General features: G+C 42.5%; 1 long non-coding RNA gene across 2 annotated transcripts in view; it reads left to right on the top strand.

Moving 5' to 3' along the window:
* LOC143683954 (uncharacterized) overlaps window positions 1-22340 on the top strand; it is an 83574-nt gene extending 61234 nt beyond the window's left edge. Inside the window, exon 4 of one of the 2 annotated variants that reach the window (XR_013175753.1) lies at window positions 15291-22340. This is a non-coding gene — a long non-coding RNA (uncharacterized LOC143683954). Of the gene's footprint in view, window positions 1-6879; window positions 9907-15290 lie in introns of those variants that run through there. The other variant, XR_013175754.1, reaches the window with a different exon arrangement.
* The last annotated feature ends 2877 nt before the right edge of the window (window positions 22341-25217 follow it).

The following is a 25217-nucleotide window of genomic DNA, read 5'->3' as shown; positions in this document are numbered from 1 at the left end:
CTGCCTTTTGGGGAGTGTTGGAGAGATGAGGCCAGCGTCCAGTCGGTCGCCCAACCACTACACGCCGAGCTTTGTGCCTCCAAGAGTGGGAAGTCATCAGCCCAGGGAAGCGACAAGATAGGGGCGAGGACGATGGACAGGAACATGGATTCCCGCGCGCCCAGCAGCTTCTAGTGATGTGGGGGTACCGCGGGAGGGGTCGGAGAACGCCCTCGGGGCTCTCCGGGTCCAAAGCATCCCCAACGCTCGCAACTCCGCGAAAAGCCGAGCGCTCGGGTTGTGGGCCTAGCCAGCGGGCCTAGAGCGCTTTGTCCCTGGCCCGCCGGTGGATACTGTTGTGCGCGGGCTGGACTCCCGGGTTCGCCCGCCGGAAAAGCGCGGGCGGCCACCACGGAGCAGCCGGGCTTAGAGCCCGGGGCTGCAGGCACCGTGTGTGCGGGTGGGAAGTTCCCACAGTTGCAAAGAAGGAGCGAAGTTTACGTTCCAAACTTTCCACCGTTCCAAACTGAGTGCTTCCATTAAGAGAAGCGGTGTGCGGGGTGGGGGGAAAGGCATTCTGGGTATTAGCATGTAAATGAAAGGGCCAGGCTTCCAACTCCGCGCGGGATCCCCACCGCCGCGCGCCTCACTCGCGTGCAGCCAGGAGCGTCCGGGGCCTCCCGGCGTGGCGCCCCGGCGGAACCCGACTTGAAACCCGAGGCCGCCGCTTTAAGGTTGTGTGTCCTGGTGCCGGTCACCTTGCTCTCTCTGAACATCAGTTAAACCAAGTCCGTTTTCTGATCTGTACGCAAGGGACGCTTGCACCTGTCTCATCAGGTGTGGACACCGCCTAATTCTGAGCCGGGTCTCTTTCGTTACACGCCTCTGCACTTCCTAGGACGTATAGTTCCCAAACGGCTGTTGGAAAGGATGGATGAGACTTCGGGGTCTGAGGAAAAGTTCCCTGGAACGCAAGTCAAAACAAGTATGTTCCAATCCCAAACTCACTTTGTGACCTTGCACTAGAGAGTCCTAACTTCTTTCTTGGGTAGAGTCCCAGCGATATTTGTGTTCGAGAGTGCTGGGGGGAGCAGCCACAAAGAAAGTGGAAAGGGATCTTGATTATTAAGTGCCCACTGTATACACATATCCTCTCCCCAAAGTGGCTATAGGTATTCTTGTTATGTCGCTGAAGAAACTGAGGTGAGTTCATTGCCCAAGGCCAGGCAGGTAGTGGTGGAGACAGGACTCAAACCTGTTAACCTGGCTGTGTCCCTTGCCCAACAGTGGCAGATAGGCAGGTTGAAACTCCTGGACACTGAGTGACTGACCCAAGGTCATGCTGTGGGGTGTGGCCGGAGGCAGGTCCAGACCCTAATTCTGACCCTAGCATGTAGATTCTTCCTGCACATGACGTTAAAGGCATAATTTTGCAGGGTCTGTGGTTATCTCTCAACTACATAACACTGCAGGTATTCTAGCAGTCTCTTGGGCTCCTTGTGAATCTGTTCTGTAACTCAGGCAACAAGGCCTACTTGTAGGACACATGTATTTAAAAAAAAAATTTATTCAATTGAGGTGAAATTCACATAACAAAATTAACCATTTTAAAGCGTGTAATTCAGTAACATTTAGTATATTCACAGTGTTGTATAACTCCCATCTCTATCAAGTTCCAAAACAATTTCATCACCCCAAAGCCCCGTACCCATAAGCAGTCACTCCCCATCCCCTTCTCGCCAGCCCTGGCAACCACCAATCTGCTTTCTGTCTTTATAGATTTACCTGTTCTGCATATTTCATATAAATGAAATCATACAATATGTGATCTTTTGAGGCTGACTTACTTTGTTTAGCATAATATTTTAGAGCTCATTCCTGCTGCAGCATGTATCAGTACTTCATTCCATTTTATGGGGTGAATAATATTCTATTGCACCACACTTATGCATTCAGCTGTTGATGGACGTTTGGGTTGTTTCCACATTTTGGCTACTGTGAATAGTGCTGCCATGTACATACATTCATGTACAAGTGTTTGTTTAAGTAGCTCTTTTCAGTTCTTTTGGGTATATACCTACGAGTGGAACTGCTGGGTCAAATGCTAATTCTGTGTTAACTTTGAAGGAATTGCCAAAATCTTTTCCACAATGGCTACATTATTTTACATCCTACTGCATGTGACTTAAAAAAAAAAACTTATTGTATAATATAACATATATACAGGGCAAAGAAAGGAAAAAAGCAATAATTTTCAAAGCATTCTTTGCACATGACTTCTTATAAATAAATTTAGAGTGGCCAAATCTCCTATTTTGTGGATAAGCATGTAGATGCCCAGAGAGGTTAAGAAAGTTGTCCAAGGTCACACAGCAGGGTCCAGGCTAGAACCAAATTTGCTCATTCCCTTCCACACAGTGAGCCCCCTCCCACCCCCCCTTCAAAGACCCAGACTACCTGCGTGAGTGTTCGTGAAATGATTTGACAAACCTATCCCATGAAGAACTGAGTTAACCATATTTATGAAGGTCCTTCTTTTCCGTGAACACTCCCCTGGCTATGTTCCCGATTTCTGGGCCACACCTTGAAAAGATACAGAGCTCACAATCCCTGCATCTGCCTCCTGTTGTTGGCCTGGCAGGCCCTCTTCAGTTTCCATGGAAACCAGGCACCTCGATTTTGGCAGCTTACCAGCTGGTCAGCGGACTGGGAGCATCTCAGTCTCTCAGGCTAAATGGAGCTGTTGAGGTCATTCATCCATTCACTTGATTGGTAATTTTTTGGAACACCTACTAAGTATCAGGCCTTTTTTCTAGACCTTAGGGATACAGCAGTATACAAACTACACCAAGACTCCTGACCTATGGAGCTCACAGCTTAAGGGAGAAGACAGACAAAAAATAAGGGAACAGGGAAGACTTCCACTTCCTCCCTAGTTCTTCTAATTCTTCCCGTTTTCCAGACCCTGCTGAACTACCACTTCCTCTAGGGCCTCTGCTCCATCAGTCCAGATTCAAGTGAGAGCTCCTCTCAGTTCTCATGGCCCAATTTTTTTTTCCCTGATTACAGAAGTGGTACAGGGCGGGCCACGGTGGCTCAGCAGGCAGGAATGCTTGCCTGCGATGCCAGAGGACCCGGGTTCGATTCCCAGTGCCTGCCCGTGTTAAAAAAAAAAAAAAAATGGTACGTGCATTGCAGAAAATATTGAAAATAAATGAAAGCGCAAAGAAGGCAAATGAAGTAAAATCCCCTGTAGGTCCACCACCAAGAGCTAAGCACTGCCAACATTTCCTTTTGATCTCTACTTATGTATAATTTTTAAACATGCAATTGGGGTTTTATTTTATGTAAAAAATTTTATAATCTTGTCTCATAAAAACGTTCTTTCCTTCCCAACCTGTTTCAGAGCTCCCCAAGGGTGGGGCAGGGCATTGATGATAATAGTGGGCATTTGTTGAGGACCAGTTGTGTGCCAGCCACGGTATTGGGAGTGTTCTTTGGTTTAAACACACGCGCGCACACACACAGCCTTTAACCCTCACAGCAATCCTATGCAGTAGCTTCTCTGATGATCCTCATTTTACAGATGAGAAAACTGGGAACCAGGAAGGGAAAGAGACAGCCCACAGCAGGGGAACAGCAGAGCTGTGCCTGGAACTCAGCCTGTTCCTGGGATTCTCCCCACCAAACCAGGCTGCCAGGCTTTAATTGACTGGTTGACCACGAGCCAAGGACCCAAAGGGAGGTGAGGAGCAGAAGGAGCTCTGAAGTGAGGTGCCCTAGTTTCTGCCAAAGAACAAAATTCCACCCCACTTGCCTTTATCAGGCTTGCTTAGAAGGTATGTGAAGGCCACCCACTTCCTAAGTTGACTGTCTTCAATGCTGGGCTGCCTGTGGCTCCCTAGTAATAATAGTGACAAGACCATGCCTGGTGCCTCCAGGTGCAGGGACTGAGCTCAGATGTGAGTTCTGGTTCTGACTCTGCCTCTTGCTGACCATGGAGCTTTGTATGAACTGTGCCAGGAATTTATTCAGTCCTCACAGCCTTCCCCCAAGGGCTGGGTCATTGCCCCATTCCTCAGTGTGGTAACTGAGAAGCTAGGTCATTTGTCATAGCCACTGGTGAAGGCTGGGGTCCATATTGCTCCCATATCTCCCTGACTCCAACATTTGGGTCTTCTCGCTGAACCCTGGGACCCTTTTTTCCATCTTGACAAATGGGTTCCCTTTATGGTGGGAAGAGTGTGGAAATCATTGGCCTGTACTGGAGACCAACTCCTTGAGGTCCATCCAGGACCCTGTAGATGGCATAAGCTCAGGAGATCCTGCCTCCTGCCCCTACCCGGGTTATCTCAGCTCCTCTGAATTGTGGTCTCTGGAGCTGAACAGGACCCTGTGGCTATGGTTTATCGTTGGCCATTCTTCCTGACTTCATATCACCAGTGGGTCTTTACTCTCTTTCAGTTATAATCAGCAACAAAAAAGAAAATCCTCAGACTTCAGAATAGTGAATATAGAAAATGTAAAACAATTGCATATGTATATATATGTGTAAACGTAAACATGAGTGAAAGGCAAATGGCCAACTGGAGAAAACAGACTATCTTTCAGAAAGAGTGAATATCCTGGGCATTTCCCCAAAGAAGAATGCCAATAAGCACATGAAAAGATGCTCAACATCATTAGCCATTAGGAAAAGGCAGATAAAAAACCACAGTAAGATACCATTTCATGCCCATAAGGATGACTGTTATTCAAAAAATGAGACCTAACAAGCATCAGGGGGGATGGGAGGGTGCAGAGAAATTGGAACCCTCATACACTGTTGGTGAGATGCAAAGTGGCGCTGCCTCTATGGCAAACAGATTGGTGGTTCCTCAAAAAGTTAAGCATAAAATACCACCCGACCTGGCAATTCCACTTGTAGATATATACAACCAAAGGAATTGAAAATAAAGACTCACACTGATGCTTGTTCTCCAGTGTGCCCGTGCAGCATTATTCACAATAGCCAAAAGTTGGGAACAATCTTCGGCCACAAAAAGGAATGAATTCCAGATAAATGCTATGTCGTGGATGAATTTAAAAGCTATTTTGAGTGAAATAAGTCAGACACAAAAGGACAAATGTCTACTTCCACTTACATGAATTATCTAGAATAAACAAATTCATGAAGACAGAAAGCAGAATAGAGGTTACCATGGGAGAAGGTCGGGGGAATAAGAAGTTATTGCTGGATGGATATAGGGTTTCTGTTCGGGGTGATGAAAAAGTTTTGGTAATGGATGGCGTTGATGGTAGCCCAACATTGTGAATATAATTAGTACTGCTGGTTTGAACACTTTTAGACAGTTAAGATGGGAAAATTTATATATTTCATATATGAACATTTAAAAAGAATAAAAGGGTGAATATCCTTACTGTAGAAAGTGCTCTGAAAGATCAATTTTAAAATATGCACCCCAAAATTAGGGTCTGTGTTTTACTGCTTTAAAGTCTTTTGTGAATTTGGAAACTTTCAAAATAAATTAATTTTCAAAAAGAATACTCCATTGCAGAACATTATGAACATGCCAGATGCCACTGAATTGTACACTTTAAAATGATTAAAGTAGTGGATTTTATGTTATGTGAATTTTACCTCAATTAAATATATATATATATATATATGCTTAAGGAATATATGGGCAAAGGATGCAAGCAGGCAACTTACAAAAGAAGAACTACAAATGGCCTATAGAAACAAAACAACATTTCCAATTTTGTAATTGGTCTCTGTTTAAATGCCGCTTCCTCAGAGAGTCTGCCTCAGCTACCCAAAGTGGTCTTGTTTTACTATGGCGTGTCCTATTGTCCGTGAACTTTCTCTTCCAAGTACACTACCCCTCAGTGTAATAATTACCTCTCAAATCGTCTTCTTTCCCACTGAACGAGGCTCCTATGGTGGGGAACTCAAAGTCACCACCTCCCTGCAGCCTCTTTGTTCTTGAGCGCTGTGCCTTGCCCAGAAAAGGCACTCATAAAATATTGGTTGAATGACTAAGTGAGAATAATCTTTTTTTTTTTTTTTTTTTGCTTATCAAATTAGCAGATATTTTGCTAATTGCCGTGATGGTTGACAAGGTCCCAGAATGACCCAGTGCTCTCACACGCTGCTGCTGAAAGAGGGGATTGGTATACCTTTCTGGAAAGCACTTTGGCTATATGCTTTAAAAGCCTTGGAAATACACTTACCCTTTGACCCAGCAATTTCATTTGTAGGAATCTGATGGAATAAGCCCAGCTGTGCTCTGAACTGCAGGTTCAAAACTGTTCACTGGGGCAGTGTTTCTAATAATGAAAACTGGAAACCATCTAAATGTCTAACAGTGGGGGTGGTGGTTAAATGAATGACAGTGATGGTGCTTGGACTGAGTTAAGCTTTTAGCCAAGGTCCCCGGGGACGTGTGGTTCAGTCACTGGCTCCTGGTGAGCACTCTATGTCAGCTGTGCTCATGAGGCACAAAGGCGGTGACAAGGCAGTATAGCTGTCCTGGGCACACCTATCATGCCCCCCAGCCCTTGGCACAGCACACAGAGTCCTGTGCACAATTTGCATTCAGCACAATGCATGATGTGGGCAAGGCTGACCTCCGTGGGTATCCATGTGTGGTCTCTATCTCAGACTTTCCCAGAGCACTGCCCTTCTCTGAGCCCCAGTATCTCACCATAAGATGGTGGCACTCAGAAATGGTTGCTCGCATATGGCTTGCCATGGTTTGATTAGCCTGGCTTGCATGCAGCCAAATTTCATATAAGCCAAATCTTGAACTAGCACTGGTCCTTGGATTAAGTAAGGTTAAAAAAGAAACACGATTTTAGTCATCATTTTTATTTTTGATGTTTCTTTTCTCCTTAAAGGAGTATTTGGAAATTGAAGAGAAATGGAAGAAAAATTAAATTACCCACAGCCTCATCACCTACATAGAAGTACTAAAATGTTGGTGTATTTTCTTCTAGCCCTTTTTTTTTTTTCTACTACAATGCTTAGTATTTTTGTTTGTTGGTTTGTTCTTTACAAAATACTGGTGAATATGTATATTTAATTTTGTCCTGCTGCTTAAACGTACCGTTACATCATGAAAACATTACAATGTTAACAATGGGACTGGAGGTAGGTTTCTTTGTGGGGTATCATGAGAGCTAGTGTTAAAAATAAAATAAGGGCGGGCCATGGTGGCTCAGCAGGCAGAGTTCTTGCCTGCCATGCCAGATACCTGGGTTCGATTCCCAGTGCCTGCCCATGCAAAAAATAAATAAATAAATAAATAATAATAAATAAAATAAAATAAGCATTGGTGCATCAAAAGACTTCATCCTAAAAGTAAAAAGACAACCTAGAGAATGGGAGAAAATATTTGGAAACCACATATTCAATAAGGGTTTAATATCCAAAATATAAAAATAAATCATATAGTCGATGTCAAAAAGACAACCCAATTGAAAAATGGGAAAAGACTTAAAGAAACATTTCTCCAAAGAAGATATGCAAATGGCCAAAAAGCTCACAAAAAGATGCTTAACATCATTAACCATTAGGGAAATGCAAATCAAACCGCAGTGAGCTACCATCTCACATGCACTAGAATGGCTGCTTTAAAAATGGAAAAAAATAAGTGTTGGGGCAAATGTGGAGAAATAGGAACATTCATTCATTGTCGGTGGGAATGTTAAATGGTACAGCCTCTGCGGAAAACAGTATGGCAATTCCTCAGAGAGTTAAGTATAGAACTACCTTGTAACCTGGCAATCCCACTTCTAGGTATATTATCAAAAGAATTCACAGCAGAGATTTTAACAGATATTTGCACACTTGATGTTCATAGCAGTATTGTTCACAATTGCCACAGAAGTTTCTGTTTGTGATGATAGAAAAGATTTGGTAATGCATGGATTATAGTGCAACATTGTGAATTTAACACCACTAAATTATATATTGCATGTGCTTTAAAGGAGAAATATTGCTCCTAATATTAACTAAATTAACATTTAGTTGTATACATGTTACTAGTATAATTTTTTTAATTAAAAAAAACCATAGGACCGTACAACACAAACAATGAACCCTAATGTAAATTATGGATATCATCAGTTGTAACAAAGGTGCTATATTAATGCAAAGGGCTAATAAAAGGGATATATGGGAACTTTGTATTTTCTGCATTATTTTTTTGTAAACCTACAACTTGACTAATAAAAATAATTCATTTATTTTTAAAAAACTAAATATTATTTTCAACCATCCTAGAACTTTCCAACTGGGAGGATGTTTGTATAGTCCCTCTTTCACTAATTTTCTATTGTTGAAGATTTGGATTGTGTCATTTTCCCCCCTTTGCTATTATAATGAACACTGAAATGAACATCTTTGTATGTCAAACGTGGCAGCAGTTTTGAACTCATTCGATTTTATGTGTTGTGCTGGAAATGGAGAGAAGACACCTGTAGTCCTTTTGCAAGGACTTTTCTCCTGGAGGTGGGAGGTAAGTAGACTTTCAAATAAGAATTAACGTATAAGTTACTGGAGTTTAGCTAAATGAGCCTGCATGCAGTCCATTCCAGCTCAGGAATTTGGGGTGTCCATCCACATGGGTTTAGGTTCATTCACCTCAGGCTGGGGCTAGGGAGAGAGGCAAGTAGGGATCCAAGCAGAGGCTTGCAACCCCCGGTCCACATTTACAAACACTCTGCCAAGCCCCTTCGGGTTCCTTCCTGTGGTGACTCTCCAGTTCAGGGCACCTCTGCAGACCTGACATTGCAGGGTCCACATAGAGAACCCAGAAAGCCATGGTGTTAGGAGAAAACCCTCATCCTCAGGGGTTGGGGGTCTCTTGCTTGTTTCTGGAAATCCATTTCTAGCAAAGGAGGTGCAGAAAATAGGAAGAATACAGCTCTTTTTCAGGCAGGTAGGTCTGAACCCATTTCCAGCTGGAGATTTGGGGTGTACTAACTTCACTTCCCAGACCCTAAGGAGTTGTTTTAGTGATTTGTGAGAATATGATTACGCACATTATAAATGCTCAACCAATGGTAGCTATTTTGTTATTGTTGCTGTTTTTATTGTTGTCATTATTATTATTTGCAATCCAGTGTTAAATGCTATAATGAGGCAAGCACAGGGATTATAGAAATGACATTAGATATAACATAGCCTGGGGGATACAGGGAGCTATAGCCAAGCTCTGAGCTTAGAGAAAGGAGAAAGGCCCCAGGAAGTTTTTTGGCAGGCCTTTTCTGGGCGAGAATCTAGTATATTTCAATGCCTGGTGGGTCCTAAAGCTGACTGCGCATTAGCATTCCCTGGTAGACCCTTTCTAACTGTACAGATTCCAGGGCCCCATCCTGGCCTATGGAATTAGAACCTTTGCTAGGATAAGGGGATGGATGGAGAGGGGATGAGGTGGCAGTTTACATGCTATTCTGAAGGCTCCTGCCCAGTGGTAACTGCTAGTCTATTCTATTTTGGCACCTTCACACAGTGGGCACCCAACCCTCACATCATGCATAAGACTTCCTGGTTTTCTGGTTCATGGGTTGTGCTCTGAAAGAAACTCTGTGCTGGAAAGCCGGGACCTTGAAACCCAGGCTGGAGCCTCCTGTCTTTGTGACCTTAGTAAAGTCCCTCCCTCTCTCTAGGGCTCAGTTTCCTCACCTGTAAAAGGAGAGAGTTGAACTGCATTAAGGGTTTCAAACTCATATGCCTCCAGGGGCCAAGAGGTAATTTGGTGAGCTGCATGGGTGCTGGGTGGGGACTGCAGGACAGAAATCACGCTCATAGAGGGGTAGACAGAGTATGGCCAATATTGAGATTGTGGGCCTGGTGTTATCAGGTCTGATTCTTCATTAGAAGGCAGAAATCTGGGATGCTCCCTGTTCTAGTTTGCTAGCTGCCGGAATGCAATATACCAGAAATGGAATGGCTTTTAGAAAGGGGAATTTATTAAGTTGCAAGTTTACAGGTCTAAGGCCATGAAAATGTCCAAATTAAAGCAAGGCTTTAAAAATGTCCAATCTAAGCATCCAGGGAAAGATACCTTGGTTCAAGAAGGTGGATGATGCTCAGGGTTTCTCTCCCAACTTGAAAGGCACATGACGAACATGGTTCTGCTAGCTTTGTCTCCAGGTTTCTTGCTCATGAAGCTCCCCATCGTGTGTTTTCCTTGTTCATCTCCAAAGGTCTCTGGCTGTGTGGGCTCTGTCAGCGCTAAAGCTTTTTTCAAAATGGTTCCCTCTTAAAGGGCTCCAGTAAGCGGCCCCATGTTAAATGAGTGGAGACACATCTGCATGGAAACTAGCTAATGAAAAGTTACCACCCAGAAGTGGGTGGGTCACATCTCCATGGATAATCAAAAAGCTCCCACCCAGCAATATTGAATGAGGATTAAAGGACATGGCTTTTCTGGGGTCCACCCAAGATTCAAACCAGCACACTCCCAATTAAAAATGTTTGGTAACTTCTAGTTTGCTAGTTGCTGGAATGCAATATACCAGAAACAGAATGGCTTTTAAAAAGGGGAATTTAATAAGTTGCTAGTTTACAGTTCTGTGCTGGTTTGAAAGGAAGTATGCCCCCTAAGAAAAGCCATGTTTTAATATAAGTCTCATTTCTTAAAGGTAGAATAATCCCTATTCAATACTGTATGTTTGAAACTGTAATGAGATCATCTCCCTGGTTGATGTGATTTAGTTAAGAATGGTTGTTAAACTGGATTAGGGGATGACATGTCTCCACCCATTTGAGTGGGTCTTGATTGGTTTATTGGAGTCCTATAAAAGAGGAAATATTTTGAGAATGAGAGATTCAGAGAGAGCAGAATGATGAAGCCATGAGATGCAGAGTCCACGAGCCAGCAACCTTTGGAGATGAAGAAGGAAAACGCCTCCCAGGGAGCTTCACGAAATAGGAAGCCAGGAGAGAAAGCTAGCAGATGACGCCGTATTCACCATGTGCCCTTCCAGCTGAGAGAGAAGCCCTGATTGTGTTCTCCATGTGCCGTCTCACTTGAGAGAGAGACCCTGAACTTCATTGGCCTTCTTGAACCAAGGTATCTTTTCCCTGGATGCCTTTGATTGGACATTTCTATAAACTTGTTTTAATTGGGACATTTTCTCGGCCTTAGAACTGTAAACTTGCAACTCATTAAATTCCCCTTTTGAAAAGCCATTCCATTTCTGGTATATTGCATTCTGGCAGCTAACAAACTAGAACAGATTTTGGTACCAGGAGTGGGGTGCTGCTGCTGCAGTTTGCAAATACCAAACATGTTGGAACAGCTTTTTAAATGGATATGGGGAAGATTCTGGAAGAATTGTGAGAAGCTTGATAGAGAAGGCCTAGACTGTTTTGAAGAGACTGTTGGTAGAAATGTGGACTCTAAAGACACTTCTGATGAGGCCTTAGGCAGAAATGAGGCCCATGTTATTGTAGACTGGAAGGAAAGTGAGCCTTGTTTTAAAATGGCAGATAATCTGGCAAAATTGACTAGTGGCTTTGGCTGGAAGACAGATTTTAAAAGCCATGAACTTGGATATTTAGCAGAAGAGATCTCCAAATTAAATGTGGAAAGTGCAGCCTGGTTTCTCCTTGCAGCTTACAGTGAAATGCGACAGGAAAGAGATAAGCTGAAAACTGAACTCTTGGGTACAGAGAAATCAGAAATTGAAGTTCTGGAAAATTCTGGGCTTCCAGAAATGGAGACCCCAGAGAATAGCGCCCTGTGTGAGGATTTGACCAGATGTGGAACCAGTCAGCCATTTCAGAGAAAGTCAGGATCGGACATGGAGTTATCCAGGAAGGATTTGTGGAAACTCCTTATGTCTGATGGGCATGAGCCAAGGCTACTGCATAGAAAGCCAACGAGAGTGCTGTGGGACCTGTATAAACAGAGCCGCTGCCAGTCTGGACTGAGGGGTTCAGAGAAGGGACACATTGCAGGAAAAATAACTTCAGAGGCAAAACCATGGAGGTTGAGGTCTGAAGTCAAGAAGCCTCGGGCCAGGAGAGTGGACCCACCCAAGCCTGTGGAGAGGGTGAGTTTGCCCCAAAGGCAGAGAATGGGCCTTCCACCTCGTTGCAGTGGAAGAGTCATGCTGCCTCAGGCCTTGGAGAAGGTGAAGCACATTCCTTGGGGTTTGGGGAGAGCCTGGCTGCCACCACATGGAGGGGTTGAGCGTGTGCCCCTGAGATGGCAGAGAGTCCGGGTGCGGCCCCAATGCTTGGAGAGGGTGGAGCCGAGAGAAAGGTGGTCTCCCCAATATCTCCCAACGTTGCATTCAGAGAGAGGCAGGCGTAGGCATTTGGAAAGGGTGGGACTGCCACTTTCTAAAGCCCTGAGGATAAATGAGTCTCAGACTTTGAAATCTAATGGACTTTGCCCTGCGGGTTTTCGAAACTGTATGGGTCCGGTGACCCCTGTGTTCCTTCCTCCCTATGGAAATGTGTCTATGTATCCTATGAATGTTTCTCCTTTGTATGTTGGCAGCAAATAACTTGTTATGAGTTTTCAAAGGTCCAGAGCAAATGGAGAGAATTCTGCCTTAGGACAGACCATGTCTGTAACTGACTTGATGAGATCTTATACTGTCTCTAATTTGTACTTCATTGTATTGCTACTGAAAGGTTTAAGGTTTTGATATTGTTATGAAATTAATGTATTTTATATATGGGAAAAACATGTCTTTTTTAGGGGTCAGAGGGTGGAACGTGCTGGTTTGAAAGGATATATGCCCCCTAAGAAAGTCATGTTTTACTATAAATCCCATTTCATAAAGGTAGAATAATCTCTATTCAATACTATATGTTTGAAACTGTAATGAGATCATCTCCCTGGTTGATGTGATTTAGTTAAGAATGGTTGTTAAACTGGATTAGGGGATGACATGTCTCCACCCATTTGAGTGGGTCTTGATTGGTTTATTGGAGTCCTATAAAAGAGGAAATATTTTGAGAATGAGAGATTCAGAGAGAGCAGAACGATGAAGCCATGAGATGCAGAGTCCACGAGCCAGCAACCTTTGGAGATGAAGAAGGAAAACGCCTCCCAGGGAGCTTCACGAAATAGGAAGCCAGGAGAGAAAGCTAGCAGATGACGCCGTATTCACCATGTGCCCTTCCAGCTGAGAGAGAAGCCCTGATTGTGTTCGCCATGTGCCGTCTCACTTGAGAGAGAGACCCTGAACTTCATTGGCCTTCTTGAACCAAGGTATCTTTTCCCTGGATGCCTTTGATTGGACATTTCTATAAACTTGTTTTAATTGGGACATTTTCTCGGCCTTAGAACTGTAAACTTGCAACTCATTAAATTCTCCCTTTTAAAAGCCATTCCATTTCTGGTATATTGCATTCCGGCAGCTAGCAAACTAGAACAAGTTCTAAGGCTGCGAAAATGTCCCATTAAATCAAGTCTATAGAAATGTCCAATCTAAGACATCCAGGAAAAGATACCTTGGTTCAAGAAGGCTGATGACATTCAACATTTCTCTCTCAGCTGGAAGGGCACATAGCGAACATGGCGGTGTCTGCTGGCTTTCTCGTGGCTCTACCAAAAAGGGACTCTCTTTTAAAGGATTCCAATAAGCAACTCCACCTTCAACAGATGGAGACACACCTCCATGGAAATCATCTAATCAGAAGTTACCACCCACAATTGAATGGGTCACATCTCCATGGGAACAATCAAAATGCTCCCACCCAGCAATATTGAATAAGGATTAAAGGACGTGGCTTTTCTGGGGTCCACCACAGATTGAAACCAGCATAGTAACTTGTTCAGAACTTTCGACAAGCATTGCACTAGCCAAATGAAACAGGCCAGTAGGCTGGAGTGGGCCCCCAGCCCAGTTTATCATCTTTATCTATCCTCTCACTCACAGTTTATCATTTCATATGGCTGGAAATTGTTCCTGGGATTCTAAGGTAGGTCCTTCTCTGCCAATGGGATGTCCCTCTTGGACAGGGGGTAAAACAGAGAGGGGCTTTTAAATGCTTTGAGCTAGCAGGTTATACCCCCAATCCTCTGGGAGTTCTGAGACCTCCCAGAAACTCAGAGCATTCTCAGGAACATTGTATTTATGTTATTCTCATGCCTTTGGTAAGCACTTCTGTTTGATCTGCCAGACCCAGGAAGAAAGAGAACCCACCATCTCCCCACAACCACCAACCTGCAGACAAATTGCAGTGACTCAGAACTTGGATTCCCAGGCAGGAAGCCTCCTGGATAAAGCCTTAGGTTTCATCTAGTTCAGTTCCTCCATTTTACAGGCCTGGAGTGGGAAGCAACCTGCTCTAAATCCAGAAAGATCCCAGATCCCTGCAAAAGGGACAGTGGTTACCAGGGAATAGTTACAAGCCAGCTAGACCTGGGTTCCAATCCCACTTCTGCCATTTGCAAGCTCCTGACTTTAGCCTGTATTCTGGATAGATAAATTGGACTATTCCATAACTGGGCTGCTTTTTCTGTCCTTCTCTGAAGAATTTCCTTTTCCCTGTGTTTTACTCTCCTTAAAAAAAAAAAAAAGTCCTGCCCACTTTCTAACTTCTGGATTTCAACTCGTCTCAGAAGATTTTCTTCTATTTATTCATTTATATACACATTCAAAATGCAAAGCCCTTCTAGCCATTATCCCAACATCATTGACCTCTGCTGACCAACTGCCACCAAACTGTCCAACATGGGATTGTGCGGCAGAAAGACAATGGTTACAGAAATTAAGATTCATCTTTGGAGCGAAATATTATGTAGCCATGAAAATATTAAGTGAAGAAATTTGGGAAAATATTCACAAATTGCTACTGAGCGAAGAGTAGGATACCCCTTCTTACAAAACAGTAGGATCACAATTTTGTCAGGAAAAAAACATATAAGCATGGAAAAAACATTTGAGGATGGGTAGCCCAATCTTCCCAGGGGTATTTGGGGCGGGGGGCAGACTTAGAGGTAAATTTTTCTTCCTTGTCTTCCTAGTGTTGTTCTTTATTTTCAAACTTTTCTACAAAGTCACGTATTCACTTTGTGACTTTGTGACTTGTCACTCAGGACAAGTAATCATTTCAAAATAGTTTCTCACATGCACACAGTGCAATCTGCATCTGTTACCGTCTTTGACCACCCGACAACTCTGGGGGACCAGGAAAGTAAGGATTATTGCTCTCATTTTAGAGATGTGCAAACTGAGATTTCATGAACCCTAGGGTTTGCCCAAAGTCTGAACCTAAAATGAGGAGCCAAATCTGATACCCAGATCTTGAATCCCATTCTTTGCTTCCTTTGCAGAAACCCTCTAGTCCCTTCCTCCATCCTCCCAGCCAACCTGTGACATCTAAAGAATGTGTAGTGGGTATTGGAGTGGCTGGAGGGAAGTACCTGAAACTGTTGAGCTGTGTTCCAGGAGCCTTGATTCTTGAAGACGACTGTATAATGACATAGCTTTCTCAATGTGACTATGAAAACCTTGTGTCTGATGCTCCTTTTGTCTATGGTACAGACAGATGAGTAAAAAATATGGATTAAAAATAAATAAATAATAGGGGAAAAAATGTTAAAATAAATTGAGTAGATTGAAATACTAGTGATCAATGAGAGGGAAGTGGTAAGAGGTATAGAAAAAATAGGGGGAACAAAGGTTAAAATATATTGGGTAGATGGAAATACTAGTTGTCAATGAGAGGGAGGAGTAAATGGTATGGTATGTATGAGTTTTTTATTTTTTCTTTTTATTTCTTTTTCTGGAGTGATGCACATGTTCTAAAAAAATGATCATGGTGTTGAATATATGTAATGATATTGTGAGCCATTGATTATACACCATGTATGGAATGTTTGTATGTTAAGAATGTTTGTGTTTGCATGTTGTTTTGGCTTGTCAATTAAAAAAAAATAGAATTGAAAAAAACAAAGAAAAGATTGGGCCTCTTGCCAAGTTCCTGGGAGGAAGACTCACTGGCCAGTCTTGCATCAGCGTCCAGTGAGCTGTGGTCAAAGCGTAGGACCAGGGTACAGACAAGGCTGCCAAGAGACCAAAGTTATGCCATTTCTCATTTTTTCTTTCCTTTGAGCATCTTTGCCATCTATAGACTGGCTTCTCTATCTTTCCAGGCTCATGGCAGAAGATGGATCCCAAATTTTGTCATGCCACTCATCCCAACCACACTAAAAACCAACTAGAACTGTTGAATCCTAATGCCGAATCCCTTGGAGAAATAATTGGATTAGCCCAACTTGGGTCCCTTGTCCACCCCTGGTGCCATCATCTGTGGCCAGGAGAAGGAAAGGGGTCCTCTCCTACCAAATGACTGCCCTGGCCCACCTGAATGGAGAAGGCAGTTCCCAGAGAATGTGGATTGTTATGAACTGGGCAGATGAGATGAGGGCTCTTCCAGATGCAGTTACAAAATATCATGGTTGCTGCCCAAAACCATCTTCATGAGTGAGAGACTAGCTTTACTGTCTTCCGTAGGAAAACAAGGGGGGAAATGGGATGTCCTTTTAAGGACATCAGAATTAGGAATCTTTTTGGACCCTGATTAATTCAATTTGTTCAATGCATTGAGCACCTGCCTTGAACTGGACACTGTTGCCAGGCCCTGAAGATACAAAGATGATCAGATACCATCTTTGCCTATTCATCATCAGTCAACTTCATTTAGAAATCTGTTATTTCAGACACATCTTACTTGGGAAATTCCATCTGACTGCATGAAGAGGCACTAAATTGTATGAATTTATCTGAGAGTTGAGATCACAGGAACTAATCACGTACTTGATCACCTCGCTCCAAAAATGACTTTTTAAACAAAAGTGTTATGAAGACCGTAGATTGATGAAATTACTATCCCATTGGGATTTCCTGTGCTGTCTCGGAGGCCTGTCTTTCCAGAGCAGAATCTGGGCCGGATGCATGCATGATGCTAGCCAGCTCCTGCTCCAGCAGATCACAAGAACGCCCAATGCCGGAGGCAGATCCATCTGGGTGGGACACCTGATCCTTTCGTTTCCAGCTGGGTCCCTGTAGATGACTCACCTCTCCTCTCTCAGCCTCAGTTGTGGCCTCTCTAGAAAAGGGTCTGGAAGTGCAAGAACTGGGCTAATTGTTGTTACTTCTTTGGAGGAGTGCAGGACTTCATGAGTAGCAAAAGGACAGCTTCACTTATTGCTTCATTCAGTATTGTTTAAATTGGCTACAGAGAGCCTCTGTTACTCTTAGGAGTTTAAAGACAAACTTTAAAAACTCAGATTGAAATAAAAAAAACAAATTGAAACAAAACAAAATGAAACATCGGACATCAGCTTTTTAGACAATCCCAGCCCATGTGGCTGTCCATTTCCTCTTGTGCCAACGGCAAATAGAAGGTGCTGCTGTCTCGGCTGGGTTTCTTCTCCTCTGTATTTTTATGTGTTAATCTCAGAGGCAGAGATCCTTGGAGTTCTCTCTTGACAGACCCAGAGCTGGCTATATAATTTGTGGGATATGGCGCACAATAAAATGCAGGACCCCTTGAATCAAAGGCAAGAAACAAAGTTGATAAAGTAAAATTTGTTCAAAGTGAATATATCTCAATAAATAGATATAGTTATTGAGATATATTGCAATAGAAAAGAAAATTTAAAAAAAAGGAGTTTCTTTCCTTCTCTACACAGTCTTTCCACTTGACATGATGGTTTTTATTTGCTATTTGATGTCATTCCAAGTAAAGAAAAAATAACATTTTACATTATTAGTATGAATGCTACCACCCACTGTTTTTTTCTTGTATGCTGTATGGTGGGGTCACATTTCATTCTTTTTCCATGTGAGTATACTGTTATTGCAGCACCATTTGTTGAATTTCTTTGCATGTTTGGTTTTCTGTTTGTTTGCTTATTTGTTTCTTTGGGGTTTTTTTGAGGGGAGAAGTGCATGGGCCAGGAATCAAACCTGGGTCTCCCACATGGCAGGTGAGAATTCTACCACTGAACTATCCTCCACCCTCCACCATCCACATTTATATTAGGCAATGCCAAGTGTTTTTTTCTAATTATTATGATAAAATATGCATGACATAAAATTTACCATTTTTAAGTTGGAAGACTCATACTTCCTGATTTAAAAACTTTTCTTCACACATGTACATTCCACACACAGTGTGGTTACTTCTTTGGAGGAGTGCAGGACTTCATGAGTAGCAAAAGGACAGATTGTACACAGTGTACAATCAATGGATCACAATATCATCATATAGTTGTGTATTCATCACTACAATAATTTTTTAGAACATTTGCCTCTCTCCAGAAAAGGAAATAAAAAGAAAAAAGAAAAACTCATACAAACCATACCCCTTACCCCTCCCTCTCACTGACCACTAGTATTTCCATCTACCCAATTTATTTTACCCTTTGTCCCCCCATTTATTTATTTATTTATATCCATATTTTCACTCATCTGTCCATACCCTGGATAAAAGCAACAGACACAAGGTTTTCACAATCCTATTTCATGGATTTAAATCATCAGTCAGTTGACTGCCATCTACGTCTGATTACATCTACAATCAACAAAAGAGATTGCCTTTAGCCATGAGCAAAGTCTCATCCAATCATTTGAAGGCCTTAAAGGGAAAACTGATGATTTCAACAGTCGGAAAGAATTTCTGTGTCTACTTGTGTCAGCCAGCTTCTCCTGGGGAATTCATGAAAACCTTCATTGGAGTTCCCAGCTTGCATTCTGCCCAACAGAATACATACCTGCCAATTCCCACAGCTGCAGGAGCCAATTCCTATAATAAAGCTCACAATATTTCCAAATATATAAAATCTCCTGTAGGTTCTGTTTCCTCAGAGAACCCTGACGAATAGAAAGTTCCTTGGTTGTTTGTGTTTCTTAGAACAACATTGTCATCTTCTTGCATTCAAAGCAGGTTCTGATTCAAATAAAAGCATGGCCTCTCAGGGCTGTCAGCGCCCTACCTATTCATTCATAGATGTAACCCACTTACCTTGTACTCTGAACTCCCGTGCACTGGAGGTCTACCAGAACTGTGCTCCTGGAACAGTGAGAATGCTGTATATGAATGAGACAAAGGGGAACAGCAGGGGACATACATAATGAACTTATCTCCTCTGAACCATTGTCCCATCAGATATCATCACAAAACACAAGTTCAAAGATAAAATTATTATTAGGGAAATACAAATAAAAGCTACAATGAGATACCACTTCACACCCCTAGGATGGCTATTTTTCGAAAACCAGAAAATAACAAACATTGGTGAAGATGCAGGGAAATTGGAACCTTTATATGTTACTGGTTGAAATGCAAAATAGTGCAGACACTGTGGAAAGCAGTTTGGTAGTTGCTCAGGAAATTAAACATAGAGTTACCCTATGATCAGTTATGTACCCAAAGATATTGAAAACAACGTCTTGAATGGGCATTTGTTCATCAATGGTCATATATAGCAGCATTATTAACAATATTAACAATACGCAGAAGGTGGAAGCAACTTATGTGCCCACCAATGGTTAAATGGTTAAAAAAAAAAGTGATATATCCATATATTGGAACATTACTCAGTCATAAAAAAAAGTGAAATTCTTAGAGGCACACAACAAACAGATTAAACCTTGGGGACAAGGTGCAAAACAAACCAGAAACAAACAAACAAAATATGCTAAGGCCTGTTTCAGAAAATACTTGTAAGAAAATAGGAGCCTAGATTGTAAGCCCTTATAACAGACACACTAAGAGATGAAATCCAGAGTTTGCCCCGGAGGGGCTAGGAGAAGACCCACCAACACTTAGAGAGAGAAACACCCTGAGAAGGACACAGAGGCAGCCACTGCAGTCAGAAGGTGAAAGCAATGAACCAGGAGCAAGGACCAGCAGATGACAGCCACGTGCCTTCCCAGCTGACAGAGTGTTCCAGATGCCTTTCTTCAGAGTCCAGATATCATCTTACTGATGCCTTAATTCAGACATTTTCATGGCCTTAGAACAGTAAATGTGTAACCTAGTAAACCCCCTTTGCAACAGTGATTCCACATCCGGTATATTGCATTCCAGCAGTACTGGCAAACCAAAACAACTAATAACTAAAAAAGAGATTGGAAAAGTAAGTATTATCAATAATTGTATAAGGCACCAGGCCCAGACGGTGTTACATGTGAATTGTTTCTAACTTTCAGGAAGAGGAGGAAAACTTGGGGGTGATGGAATGTTCTTTATCTTCATTGCAGTGATGGCTCATATGGTTATATACATAAGTAAAATTTCATCAAATTGTACATGTTAAATATGCGTACTTTATTGTATGTCAATTGTACCTCAATACAAAGGTGTTTTTTTTTTTAAAGGAGAAAGTAGGATTTCTATTTCCTATGATGACAAACTTCTAATCCTAAACAACTAAAACTGGACAAAATAAATGATGATTGTTTTCAGGCATTGGACAACAGGCCTGGAGGACAAGGATATGGGCAAGAGCCATGTTTGTCCTGGCTTTCTGCCTGGGGACAATTTCCCAACTCTAGTGGGGAGAGGTGGAATCCCAGCAAAGGGGTGGTTTTACTGAGTTGAAGAGGCAGAAATTAACATTTGCAGTGGCTGAAGCAGCTGGAATTTGCATGTTAGGTTAGAAGAGAGGAGCAGCATGACAGAGGGTGAGGTGGCAGAAGTCTTCATGGGAGTTCCTCTTGAGTCTTTGGCCAAAGGCTTTGCTGCTTGTGCACTGAGATGCCATGAAGCCTAGCAGAGAATGACCGCCACAGGGCTGCAAGCTGAACAGAGATACCAGAGAATGCTCAGTGTTGAAAGACGTTGAAGTTCAAGGCCAGTCAACCCTGATAGAACAGGCGGAGTGTTTTGACCTTTTAGCTCAGATCCCCAAAAGGCCTTCCTCTAGCATTAAGGAGTAGACCCTATAGTTGAGGCCATGTCCTAGGATCAAAGGCAAAAATAAAATAAATAAAATAAAATAGACCAAATAAAATGCAAGTGAAATCATTGCCCTCACCCCTACATGGGACATGACATCCAGGGATGAAAGTCTCCTTGGTGGCGTGGGAGAGGACTCCTAGGGATGAGTCTGGCCCTGGCACCATGGTATCAACAGTGTCATTCTGACCAAAAGGGGGAAAAGAAGTATAACTTATAAAATATCAGTGGCTGAGAGAGTTCAAATAGGGTTGAGAGGCTACTCTGGAGGTCACTCTTACGCAAGCTTCAGTTAGACATTGCTACCTGTCATAACTTGCCAAACCTCAACCAAAATCATTCCTGCCAATCCTAAAGAATGCCTAGGGCATTATATAAGATTCTACAAAGGTTTCATGCACTGGGGTAACTCTCCAAAACCTACAACCTCCAGATGGGTCCCTGGACCAGATAAGTCCTGAAATGCAGAGGGGCCAGCCCTCCCAGAACATCAGCTAGTTCCATCCCCCATCCCATATTATCAACAGCTCCTTTCAATACGAAGTTAGATTGGGCATAGCCTAAATACCCCTAAACAGTGGGAGAAAGATCAAAGGTGATGGTGGAGTTATACAGAGAAGGTTGGGTTTAATAAATGAGTATGAGTGCTGAATCATTATACTGATATTTCTTTTAACCTCCAGTACCTTAGAGCAGCTAGAAATAAAAACCTAAAATTGTAGACTTGTAACCCATACCAAACTCTGAAATCTGCTCTACAACGAATTGTTGCAGTGTGCTTTGAAATATATTACTTTTATGTATGTATGTTATTTAAGGAGAAGGAGGAGTATAACAGAGAAGATTGGATTTAACGAATGAGTATGACTGCTGAATCGTTATATTGATGTTTCTGTTGGTTTCCAATGTCTTGGAGCAGCTAGAAGAAAACACAAAAAATTGTGGAACTGTAACCCATACCAAATTTTAAAATCTGTTCTATAACAACTTGTTAAAATGTACTTGGAAATTTATTGCCTTTTTTTTTATATATGTTATATTTCACAATTAAAAAAAGCTAAAAAAAAAAAAAATAGACTCTTCCAGGAGTGGCCCGAGATTAACCCTGTTCCACGGAAAAGTTGGAGAAGGGACAAGAGGGCAACTGAAGTGGCAATTCAGGAGTGCAGCTGACCTGGGAGAGCCTTCTGTACCACATGCAGCAGCCCTGGTTGCTGAGGCCGAGGAGCTGAGAAGCAGAAAGCTGGAGGCTGGCATGGAGGTGCGGAGCCCGTGGGAGTGCACGGATGGGAGCCTGGGACTAGGAAGTAAGCCAGGCTGCGCTCCTTGGACACACTACCCTCACCAGCGCAGCCCCATGACCGGCGACTCACCCCACACCCCATGCACCTGAACCCCATCGTCTGCTCCCATTCCCTGTACTCCAGGTGCCCCCACCCCACCTGCCCCCAGTGAAAGTACCTCTCCCCCACCCCCACCCCAAGTGCAGTCCAACCCACCTCTCCTACAACCCTTTCAAGCACTTCCTCCCCCTCCCTGTTCCCTCCAGGCTGTTGCCAGTGCATAAAGGTTGTGGGCACCAATCTCCATACCTCGGCTACCCCTGTCCACCCCCCCGCCCCCTACTCCACCCCCGCCAAGGTGTCACACAGCCTCACCCCGCCCTCCCTGAGCTCAGCATATCCCTTTACAGCACTCCCAGGCCCACGCATGAACATAGGCCCCCAATTATGTCATTCAGCTCTGGGAACCACACTTTACAGCAGTCCTAGAACTGTGCATGTGCACAGCCCTCAGCCTCACATCCCAGCTCTGAGAAAGTGCTGACCTGCGCAGCCAGCTGCATGCCCACAAAGGGCCCTGTGACTTAGACCAGCGCACTTCAGGGTTTTGCCCCCCAGACTGGTGCACCCACACAGCTACATCTTCCCTGGCCGCTGGGCACCCATGTTCACAAGCATCAGTATGACATCCCCAACCTACACCCATATCTGCCCTGAAACAAATCACCGCACTGAGTGTCCCACCCTGTACCTTGCTCCCTGCTGTACAACCATCCTGCAAACTCAAGGCCTTAGACTACTGAAAGAAATCAACACCAAAGTAAATCAGTCAAGATATTTACATGCCACGGAGACAGCAGAAGATCACTAAGCATATCACAATGCAGACAGATATAGCCCTGCCTAAAGACCAAATTAAAACACCAGAGGAGACACAGACATTGGAACAACTAAACAAAGATGTTCATACAACTCTACTTAATAAAATAAGTGGGAGAGCAAATGACATAAAGGAGATTAAGAAGATAGTAGAAGAGCACAAAGAGGAATTTGAAAGAAAAAGTAGAAAAATAGTGGAAATTGCAGAGATTAAAGACTCTGTTGTCCAAATAAAAAACATACTAGAGGTACACAACAACAGATATGAGGAGACAAGAAAGAACAAGTGATATAGAGGACAGGATAATTGACTTCAAAGACTCAAAACAGCAAATGGCAATAAAGATGGAAAAAATTGAATTGGAACTCAGAAAAATGATAGGCAAAACAAAGCACACAAATATAAGAATCATTGGTGTCCCAGAAGGAGAAGAGAGGAGTAAAGGGCTAGGAAGAGTAAAGGATATAATGGGGGAAAACTTCCCAACCCTCATAAAAGACATAAATATACAAGTCAAAGAAGCCCAAAGAACTCCAAAGAGAATAAATCCAAATAAGCCTTCCCCGAGGCACATAGTAATCCATCTGTTGAATGTTCAAGAGAACCAAAAAATCCTGGAAGTGGCAAGAGAAAATCTACTACATACAAGGGAAACCACATAAGACTGAGTTCAGACTACTCTACTAGCACCCTGGAGGAGAGAAGGCAGTGGTATGATATATTCAAAAATCCTGAAAGAGAAAGACTTCCAGCCAAGAATTCTGTACCCAGCCAAATTGTCCTTCAAAACTGAGGGAGAGATCAAAGTTTTCACAGACAAAGAAGTCCTGAAAAAATTTGTCAACAAGAGACTGGCCCTACAAGAAATACTAAAAGGAGTTCTGCTGGCTGAAAAAAAAAGACAGGAGAGGGAGGTCTGGAGGATGGCACAGAATTGAAGATTACACTAAGGGTAATTTAAATAATAAAAAGAGAAAGAGGGAAAAGATTATATAGATCTGACAAAGAAAGTAAAAAAAGATAAGATGGTGGAATCAAGAAATGAAAAGCATTAGACAAAATTCAGCATCCTTTTCTGATAAAAGCACTCCAAAAGATAGGAATCAAAGGAACTATCTCAATATGAGAAAGGGAATATATGAAAAACTGATAACCTGAATTATTCTCAATGGAGTGAGACTGAAAGCCTTCCCCCTAAAATTAGGTACAATACAAGGATGTCCACTGTCACCACTATTATTTAATATTGTGCTAGAAGTTCTAGCTAGAGCAATCAGGCAGGACAAAGAAATAAAAGGCATCAAATTGGAAAGGAAGAAGTAAAACTCTCCTTATTTGCAAATGATGTGATACTATACTTGGAAGATCCTGAGAAATCTACAGCAAAGTTACTTGAACTAATAAACAAATTCAGCAAGGTGGTGGGATATAAAATTAATGTTCAAAAATCAGTAACATTTCTATACATAAGTAGTGACCTAGCTGAGGTGTCAGATAAGGGAAAAATTCCATTCAAAATAGCAACTTAAAGAATCAAATACTTAGGAATGAACTTAACTAGGGACACAAAAGACTTGTACATAGAAAACTATGTAACATTGCTAAAATAAATCAAAGGAGATCTAAATAGGTGGAAAGGTATTCCCTGCTCATGGATTGGAAAGTTAAATATAGTTAAGATGTTAATTCTCCCCAAATTGATCTACAGATTCAACACAGTACCAAACAAAAATTCCTACAACCTACCTTGAAGATTTGGAAATAGTAACCTATGTCAAAGTCTGAAATATGTTCCACAACTAATTGTGGTGCTGTGCTTTGAAATTTGTGGCTTTTTTGTATGTATGTTATTTTTCACAAAAAAAAGGAAGGGAAAAAAGTTGACTGTGATGATAAAAAGATATTTAAGCCCTCTAGCCTCCTATATTCTGGAGCAGCTAGAAGGAAAAAGATGAGAGGATCATATGGTAGCCCATGACAAACTCCGGGAAATCTGGGTTATAAAGTCCTGAAACCACTTGTTAAAGAGTGTTTTGAAAGCTATTGATTTCTTATTTCTTTGCTCTGTGCATATGTTTTACTATACAATAAAAGAAGTTGAAAAAAAAAAGTGAATGAAGCAGTTAAA

This window comes from Tamandua tetradactyla, chromosome 5 (assembly GCF_023851605.1).
Source record: "Tamandua tetradactyla isolate mTamTet1 chromosome 5, mTamTet1.pri, whole genome shotgun sequence".
In the NCBI taxonomy this organism is placed as follows: Eukaryota; Metazoa; Chordata; class Mammalia; order Pilosa; family Myrmecophagidae; genus Tamandua; species Tamandua tetradactyla.
This window is presented reverse-complemented; position numbering and strand designations above follow the sequence as displayed.